Below are 10,218 nucleotides of genomic sequence, written 5' to 3'. Positions count from 1 at the left end.
TTTCATTTTGTTTGGCTTTATCCTTATCATTAATAGGTCTGGCCAGTCCCATTTTTCCTAATAATGGCTCTGGGATTGTGTGATTTAAGCTTTAATATGCTCCAACTCTTTTATTTGCTGCATTTTGTCTAGCCAAATTCTAATTGTAGGAGTCCCTTTTGTGAGTACCGTGATACGCTTCCTATCGCCATTGTTTTAAAAACACAGGCCCTTTCAGAGCCATAAGTAGGAGGGGATGAGAAGAGGAAATGTCCAACATTTGAATTAATTGCAGTAACTGGGTGCCAAGACACTGAGCAATGAACTTTGCATATCAGACAACCACATGGACCTCACTCAGTCTAAATCGACAGGTGAATAATATTCCAGAACTGAAGTAATTTTAAATGAAAGATAGAAAGAATCAAACAGAACAATTCTGCATAGGGTTAATCTCCTGTCACTGCACAAAATTTGGCTACAAATCAAAAATAGCAGAGTGAGGAGAAAGCTAGAATCTGTGAAGAGTTAGCTTTCTAAGTGACGAGATCAACAGAGTTCTCCAAAATTCTCTCTTCTTAAATCAGTTGGTTCGATGTTTCTTTGGGATAACTGTAAAGAAGTGACAAACGAAAGGCATAGCAAGTTCTAATTCTTGCCTATCATCCAAGAAATACTCCAGTTATTTTAACCCCCAGAAAAAGTCAAGTACCTTCTGGAGGGCCTCAGTAAAAATATCTGTTCAATGTGCCTCTGAGACAGAAAGTTCAAATTGTTAGTGCTTCTGGGACAGTTAACATTTGAAAAAGAAATTGGACAACTACGTGAACAATAACAATACAATGAACTATAAAATATAATGCTGAAAAAATCCACAGGAGGCATTAAACCTGTTGCTTCAGGATTTAGACGGTTCTAAATATTGCTGGTAGGGAGGAAACCTGCTGGGGAGAATCAGGTATTTAGCGCTGACTGGTTCTTATGGTAGTGTATTGAACAGGATGAGCCACATACTGGTCCAATATGAGAATTTTCACGTTCCTAGAAAAAAAGAGATATCTTAGTAATTCTATAATCAACCTCAAGGCAACATCTTTTCCATTTTCATCAATATATCTGGCATAAAAGCATTTATGAGCCCTGATCACTGTTTAGCCTCATTCACTAACATTTTACCTGCTGAGCTCTAAGTGTCAGCACCTGTGTGCTCCCTAAACACAGGAAGTTTTTCCTGGCTGTGTGCCTGACCCCATGAGGCTCTGTGTGTGAAGCCCCATAGAAAATAGCAGTACCCCTGCCTGCAGCATCTTTAGTCTAAGTCCCTGTACCGTCCTACAGATACCGCAACCATGATTTGTGTGAATCCTTAAGCTTTGCCTAGTTTATATTGGCCTAAAATGTGTCAGATAATTGAATTCTGTTGATTAACCTTCTTAGTCTTGTCAGTGAACTTTGAGTTTTGTTTAGTATCCAGCCAATTATTATCTCTGTTCAATAACAAAGTCAGGGGACCGATGCAGCCTGGATGCTTGTTCAGCAGCCTCCCCAAGCTCTTTGAGAATCACTGTTATTAATGAATTCATGGTAGAGTGTCAAACAGGAAAGTATCAATTGGAGGGATTTTTTTGTATTAAATTATTAAATATTCCTCATTAAATGCCATTAAGATACTAAAATACTAAGTTGATTTTTCATGCCTTATGAATGCCTTTCACAGGCAGCAAGTCCACATGAGTTACTGACTGTCTGCGGTACAGGGCAGAGGGTTTTTAAAAGGTTAAAGGAGAGTCCTGGTATTGGTTAACAAATCTGTCCTCTCCTATGTGTGACTGGGGAAATCATATTGGCAATATCAATCTTGGCATACCACTTGGCTGCCTTTGACTCCAGTTCATACTGAAGTTCTAGCATGTCCGGTACGGCAGCACTCAATGGTGGTGTGACTTCATTCAGACCACAATAGTCTACTGTTAGTCTCCATTCTCCATTAGACTTTCGCACTGGCCATACGGGGCTGTTAAAGGGTGAGTGGGTCCTGCTGATTACTCCTTGGCTCTCCAGTCTATGGATCAGATGATGGATGGGAATCAGGGAGTCCCAGCTGGTGTGATATTGCCGCTGGTGCGCTGTTGTGTTTGCGATTGGCACTTGTTGCTCCTCAACCTCCAGCAACCCCACAACAGAAAGATCCTCTGAGAGACCAGGCAAGGTGAGCAGCTGCTCAATTTCCTCTGTCTCCAAAGCAGCGATACCAAAAGCCCATCAGTACCCTTTTGGGTCTTTGAAGTACCCTCTCCTGAGGAAGTCTAAGCCAACAATGGGGCCTCTGGACCAGTCACAATGGGGTGCTTTTGCCACTTCCTCCCAGACAGGCTGATTTCAGCCTCCAGTCTTTTACTCTGGGGTAAATCATGGGGAAATCATGGGGAAATATGTCATGGACTACTTGTAAGAAAGAGAGTAGGTGTGTTTTAAAGCTCAAATAAGTATCCACTTTTGCAGTCTCTCAGCAGATCACAGCAGGCACATAAAAGTTTTCTGTCACTGCTTGTGAGCTGCTCATGACGGGCTCACAAACTTTCCCTCAAAACATTAGTGCAAGCTAAGGCTTATTAGCCAGAGCAAAAACAATTGTGTTGCCATGACCCACAGCTTTTAAGGGAATAAAAAAAAGTAGTTATAAATAACTACTTCTGAAGAGCAGCAAGTCATACATTTCAGTTTTTCCTTTGTGTTCTTCTTTATAAACAAAATATCCCTTAAAATAATTGTGTTAAGAGTAAAGTCATATGAGATATATGACTGCAACAAATAATGGCCTCTTGTAATAATATGGGAGTTTGGGGGGTTTTACATTCTTAGTATAATAAAGAAGATCGTGGGCTTTTTAATAAGTGGAATGACATCTGAGAAGAGAGCATGAATTGCCATTAATATTTGAATCGCTCAGTCAATTATGTGCAGACATAATTCATAGTAACACCTACACTGTCTTCTTCTGACCCTGTCATGAGCAAAGAGGAGCTCACAGAACAGGAAAGTGCAGCCCTCGGCCCCTAAAGTCAGGGATTGTGCCTTCGGCACAGCAGGAACAGCAGCAACCAGGGACAGGGAGCAGCATGGAACCAATAGGATGGGAAATAGGTGGTGACACCAATTTTGTCGAGAGGTCAGATCCTTGCAGTTTTTCCCAACGGAAATCACTCACTGAAAGTTTTTTCTGTTCTTGTACTTTTCTGGTTTTCTAGTTAGACCTTCTACACCAGCTGCAGTGCTCATCTAAATGAAGGCTATTATGCTTTCTGTCATGCTGCTCTCTTTTATCTGAAGCTCCCACCAAAATCACCGTGTTACAGTCTAATACAGAAAATAAATCTCTGAAGGCAATAATGTCATATTGGAATGGATGCTTTCAGCAAAGGAATGCAGATTCAAAACTTAATTAAACTAGCCAGCAGGACCGTGACTGGCTCTCTTGCTGCCTGTCACAACAGGGGTGTCACAGAGGTAGAAGGACAGTACAAGAGATTGGAGCAAGCTCTTTCCTACCAGCAATAAAAGTAAGGATACGGAAAGGATTTCTGAAACTGGAACCAGAGAGCTGCTGACATGCACCACAGCATTACTGAGAAGGGTAGTGAGTAACACCAGGTCACTGGCTGATGGAAAACCCTTTTGGCTCTTTGGACTTGTTGGCTGAGGGAATGTGAGACTCCTAAGCAGGTACCAAATGACTGCCAGGGTACTTTCCACGTGCCCTTGTAAAAAAAACTTTGGGTCTACCTTGGCTGTAGGTGAAACTGCTGCTATGGAAGAGCCCCAACCACAATCCAGATGGGGAATTTCACTTTTTTCACTCTTCACTGACATGCTACAGATGTCAGCATGATGTGAACCAGGGATGCTTTTGTGGGTCCCAAAAGATGATGGGTCCTAAATGCAAGACAAAATGTGTAACATTTCTGGTGTTTGGGAGCCACCAGGACAGAAATTTTAATTTTAAAATCTGTCATAGATGTTACATATTGCTAAACTAAGGATTTGGCTATGAATTCTGTTTTTCAGCTCATAGAAATAATTTAACTATGTAGTCTAGCACTAACCAGCCTACCTCTCCTCCCTTCTGGGTAATGGCATAAAGGGAGTGTAGCCTTGAACATGTCAGCTCTTTAGCTCTGTCAGAGTCTTCTGGTCTGAATTTGAACATGTATCAGAATGACAGGATAGTAAATGTCTGCCCTCCAACCCAAGGCTGATCATGAGTTCAGAGATGAAAATATTTGGCCTCAATGCACTTTGCACAAGTGAGGATCAGGCACCATCAGCACATTCCCCTTGCAAGGCAGGTGCTGAACCCCTTAAAACACAGCTGGCATCCCTGAGAGGATTCATCCAGGCTGGAGCCCTCTCTGTGAGGCTGGAGATGCATGCTGCTTCTGGAGGGGCTATTGGGTTGTCCTTGGGCTGCCGTCAAGCTGGTCACCCCAACATGGATGGCCATGGGGAATAAACCAGTTTGATGGCAGCCCAAGGACACCCTAGCAACATCACAATGCGCTGCTCTGCTTAGACCATGTCTGCTATCCCTCCTATGCTCTCCTTCCACCTCTCACACAGAAGCAGCAAGGGCAGTAAGGACAGTGACAGATCCTGCTCAGCTCACTGTCAGTCTAGGAGCAGACAATGCTTCTCTGCTTTTATTACACTCCTTGCCATAGTGTGTCTTGGACTACAGATGTGGAGTAATTGCTGGAAACATTCATCCTGAATCTATAATGGCTAGTGCCTTGCATAAGAGAGCTGTTATTGCCTTCACACTCAGTATAGATAGTCTCAACAGCAGGGGAGCATCCTCCCATGCTGGTTCATTGGTGTGTGTTTAACTGCCTCTCTGGCATTCTTTTGGCTGTGCTGAGAGCAAGAGAGATGGCACAGAAAAGAGACTGTGGTTCAAAGGAGAAGAGGTTTTCTGATACAGTGCCTCTGTCTTTGCTTTTGTCTTTTGCTATCACACAGTGATCGAGTTACAGCAGTGCAAAGGAGGCTGTGGGAACATCTCTGTCTGTTGGCAACAGACATGGAGAGGCTCCCCCAGCCAGAGCTACAGCAGTGACACAGGGCAGCAAAGGAGCCCTACACCTTTACAAGTCCAGGTAGGCTCTGCAGCAGCTTTTCTACACGAAACACCATTACACACAGACTTCCTGCCTTCATGATGCTACTGCACAACATCAAAGTTTTGCCTTTTCATCCTAAATCTGATCTCATAGATTACATGGCTTGCTAGTGCCTAGGTTAAAATATATAAAAGCATCCTGATTTTCAAGGAGAAGGTTCTTGAAACTCTTGCAATTAGTAATGTTCCATTTGTCCTCAATACAACTGAGGCACTAAAGATCCTAAGATACTATGAAGATCCCACCTCACTCACAGTGCTTCTATGAAGTCAGTGATGTTTTGAACTTTAAAAGCATGAGCTATCTTCAACATGGAAAGAAAAGCAATTCTGTGAGCTGTTCTTTAATTTTTCAGGTATAACTGGCAAGCTAGCAGCAAGCTACAGTTGATGCTAAAAGCTACTGCAGATAGAGGCTACCATATGATTTATTTAGGGCTTACCAGTTGTAGGGTAATGATCTGGAGGAAATCTGATTACCTGTTTTTCCAACACAGCAAAAGGAAGTAGCTGAATTCTGTAATGCTTATTTCAATAAGTTCTTTTTTCCCCATATTTATTCTCACCTCCAGCCAAAATGAAGTCCTGATTTCAATAGATCTTTTGAAAACAGCAGTATAAATGTCAGATAATAAGAACAGGAAGTCGGCTACATATAGTTTTCTCCTGATCATCATTGCTTTAATAGCTGAATATATTACCCTATCAATATATTTATCCTTCAATTATCTGACAGGTATACACTACAAATTAAAGGAGGAATGTTATACCAGCTTAATATGGCTCCTTCAAGCCTTACCTGGCATCTTAATCACAAAACCAAACCTTTCTCTGCAAACTAAATACATGTGTTCTGAGCAAATGTGTTGTAGAGATGATTGCTTCAGTGACTGAGAAGTGATATGTTTCAGTGACACTCCTTTGTGATTCTGCATATATGCCAGTGTGTGCACAGAAATCTGTGTGTGAAAACAGAAAAAAAACCAAGATTCACTTTTTCTATTCTAATCCACCTCTGAATGATTTCACACTTCCTCCCACCTGCTTTCTCTCTGATTTGCTGTGACTCTCCAAGCTGGTGGGAACTTCTGACAATTTCTGAGATGTTGAGCTACATCCTGAGGCAGCAGGATGGAAAAGTGCCATGAAGATTTTCAAAGAGCTGGCTGATGAGAACAGAATGGTGACAGAGCAATTTTAAACACAAAGATGTGAAATTTTTACAGCAGAAAGATCCCAAAATCTTCTCAAAAATCTTTTGCCATGTATTTACCGTGAGGGTGGTGAGGCACTGGAATGGGTTGCCCAAGGAAGTTGTGAATGCTCCATCCCTGGCAGTGTTGAAGGCCAGGTTGGATGAAGTCTTGGGTGACATGGTTTAGTGTGAGGTGTCCCTGCCCATGGCATGGGGGTTGGAACTAGATGGTCTTAAGGTACTTTCCAACCCTAGCTATTCTATGATTCTATGATTTGCAGACTAAATACATTAATTGTTTTGACATTTTTACTTGTTATGTCAGGATTGAGTAAAGCCTGGTGACATGGTCTAGTGTGAGGCATCCCTGCCCATTGCAGGAATGTTGAAACTGGAAGATCTTAAGGTTCTTTCCAACACTGACCATTCTATGATTCTATGAAAAAAGCATACTGCAGACTCATAGAACCACTTCAGCAGAGTGTAACCATCCCAGATTCAAATATAATCACAATACGAGAGGCACATCTTCTGTATTTATAATGGCCATGCAGCCAAAACAGAATAGGCGAGCCTAAGGGCTGTCAGTTCAGTGGCACAATGTCCACCAATGATGAAAGAAGAGAAAGCCTTCTATCTGATCGTTGTGCTTGGTAAACAGTGCATGGTCAATTAATTCTGGGAGGCTGCAAGAATCCTAAAGTTTTGGTATCTGATATTGCTAGGATTAAAACACTATTCACTTGTTTTATGCGACAGTCGTATTACAAAAAACGAACAAACCACTGTGGGTTTTCTTTTTCTCCAGTTTTCCTGTGATGTAAGGTCTGTTCATCCGCACCCAGGCTGTCATAATTTTCTTGGCAGTACTTATCCCTCTCTCTTAGCTGCTCTGAATTTGTCCTACTCCAATGTATGTGCTCTCCATCAGCTTTCTCATAGCTTCTTCACCATCTGTGTAATGAGAAGGCAAGGGAAGGCAAGGGAGGGGAGGGGAGGGGAAGGGAGGGGAGGGAAGGGGTCCTTTAAGTACACCCCACAAAACATTTCCTGGGATCTGTTTAGCAGTATCCATATACATTACCAAGGGAAATTTCTCACAATGAATTTTGATATATTGAAAAGGGGGAAAAAGAAAACAAGAAAAAAAGAAAAGAAAAAACCTGTGGCACAGTCACCATGGGAAGACCATGTCCAAGAGTGACATTCTTGAGGCTAATCTTCCCATATGTCCTCTCTAATAAGCACGGTAAGAAATAATTGCAACCATTCCTGCTCAAGTCACATCATATGCTGGCAAAAATTATTTCACCAAAAGAGCATTCTTCTGTGTGAGTCCCCAGACGCCTTTGTGAGGCTGCAAGGCAGCACTAATGCTTGCTCTCCAACATTCTTGCTCTCAAGAGTGTGGCATTCAAGTACGAAGCGGGCTGTGTTTTCTGGTATAGAGAGTAAAGGTGACTCTCACTGTTACTGTAAATTAACCTGTCAACACTAGCCAGAGAGCCACAGCCAATAAAAATAATGGCCCTGCTAGTGAAGAGCTGTTGACATAGCATTTCAAAAAGACAAGTTTGGCACTTAGGGCTGCAAGGGCACCAAACGTTTTTGTTCTGGTTTTTTTCCAAGTTTGCTTGGAAAATGCAGGAAAGTGGGGAATGTTCAGCATCATTTCCAGCCTCCTAGTGTGTTAGGGAGGGCATGGGTAGCCTGAGGATTTTCAGCCCCAGAGGCCACCTGAGATTGTGGTTTAGCTTGCATATCTATATTGCATGAGAAAATCAGTAGCCAGGGCATTATGTGCATTGCTAAATTATTTTCAGCCATGATGCTCATTAAAATGATCTTTAGAGCTGATGATCAAAAATTGAGCCCCAGTGTTCTCAACCATTACAAAATTATAACATAAATTCATGCTCTCTCTTTTTGTTTCAGGACTCATGTATCTCCATACAGAAAGCACTGTCATCTTCCCTTCCTCTTGAAACTCCCCTTTGCTATAGGATTAGAAATACAGGTAGACTGCAAAGAGGAAAAGCATAAGCTTTGTTCAGAGTGATTTCTGAGTAGACATTGGTCTTTAAAGCTGTTTGTATTCCCACAAGTTGTATTACAAATACTATGAAGTGATTTTATAAGTATTGTTTCCAGTACTCAGGAACAATTCCTGCTGTGCTCCCCACCATCTTCAATTAAGCCAGTACACGCAGAGCTTCTCCCGCCGGCTGGATCAGGGCAGTCCCTTAACCAAAGGGAGCAAATACAAAGGACAAAGGAGCCTGTAAGCAAGCTGTGTGGTGGAGTGGGGGAGGGAAAAAAAGTAATCCCCTCTGCCCTGGTGGCTGGGACAGAAATTGACGATGGAGTGACTGGGACTCAATTCAGTCAGTCTTGCTGCACCGATGTTCCTGTGAGTCTTCCTGACACATGGCCATATGGTCAGAGCGCTGATGTTCAGGTGGTTTAGGCTCAGTCCCTGCATAGATAGAGACTATCTGAAATGCTGGATGAGAGAAGAAATCTTACATTAATAGGATGATTTCTTCTGTTTCCCCACCTGGTATCTGTGGGTTTTAAGGCCCAGGAGTGCCTCTCTCCCTATGTTTATGCAGTGCCTGCCACAGGGACCACCATTGCCACCAATGTCACTGACAGCCTGTATGGTAGTCCCAAAAAATAAGCAGATAGATCGATGTCCACATATGACTTTCCCTTTTTATCTTTTACCAACAGCTGCTAGCAAGCTCAGCTTTATCACTCTACACTGCCATCTTGTCTGGATAACTACCTGCTATGAGGTAGTACTCTCCTGCATATTTCTGATGCCTTAGGTTTCCTTCATCAGAGTTTGTCAGACTCTTCACTACAGACAGAAATACTGATTGGTCCATAGGCCAGAAATCTATTTCACAACTCATTAAATTTTTACAACTATTTGACTGCAAAAGAGTTGCCTGATACTCACACAAAGTTCTACACCAGTGATGTGTCATCTGTCACAGACATAAATGCAGTAACATGATTCCCATCTCAGAGATCCCGCTGTCTAATTAGCTAACTCTTCATAAAAGTGCTAGCCCTTGTCTCTGCTAATTTGCACTACAGTTTCCTAAAATATTATTCAAATTCAGTGTTTTACTCAGAACTATTTTAATTTTTTTTTTTTCTGAATCATGATCTGATTTTGGAAAACTTTAATTGAAGAAATTTGGAAATTAAAGGCTGAATTTACCAAGAGGTGACTGGAAAAACCTTGAGAATATTGTACCCTCAGCCTGCATTCTTAAAGAAGGTTCATTTGTTGCAGTATTTTCAAAGGGGACACAAATTCAACATTCCTCCTTGTGTCACTACAGCAGAGAACAACACACTTAAATTTGGGTCTTTTGCTTTCCAAGAGCTTGTCTCAACACTCAGAAAGGGTGGTCTGGAATGGGGCTCTCCCAATATTTCTAACTGAAGCTTCATCACAATTTATAGAAAGTAATTAAAGTAATTAATTACCCATTCAGGCAAGTGCTGTAGACGCCAGAATACAAGAATGAGTTGCAGGGAAGGGATGTGCAACCATCTCCTTCTTCTCTGCATTGTGAAAGCCACTAAATCACCTCATGAATCAAGCTTTCCAAAATTCAATGTTTCCTTCTGAAAATGTCGAAATGAAACAGTCAGGAATTTCCAGAACTTTATTTGTTTGTTAGTTTTTGCATCAGCCAATATTAGCTGTCCTGCTTGACCCAGTGTCAAAAGTCTGAACTTCTTTGGGTGAACAATTGATTTATTGGAGAAAACAGAACAATCGCAAAGTCCTGGTCTGTGCCACTTCCTTCTAAGCCAGGTCCAACAGCTAGGGAGCACAGCAGAGCCC

Source organism: Pezoporus wallicus, unplaced genomic scaffold (assembly GCF_028554395.1).
Source record: "Pezoporus wallicus isolate ANWC-B61680 ecotype Strahan unplaced genomic scaffold, APGP_CSIRO_Pwel_v1 contig_3817, whole genome shotgun sequence".
In the NCBI taxonomy this organism is placed as follows: Eukaryota; Metazoa; Chordata; class Aves; order Psittaciformes; family Psittacidae; genus Pezoporus; species Pezoporus wallicus.
This window is presented reverse-complemented; position numbering follows the sequence as displayed.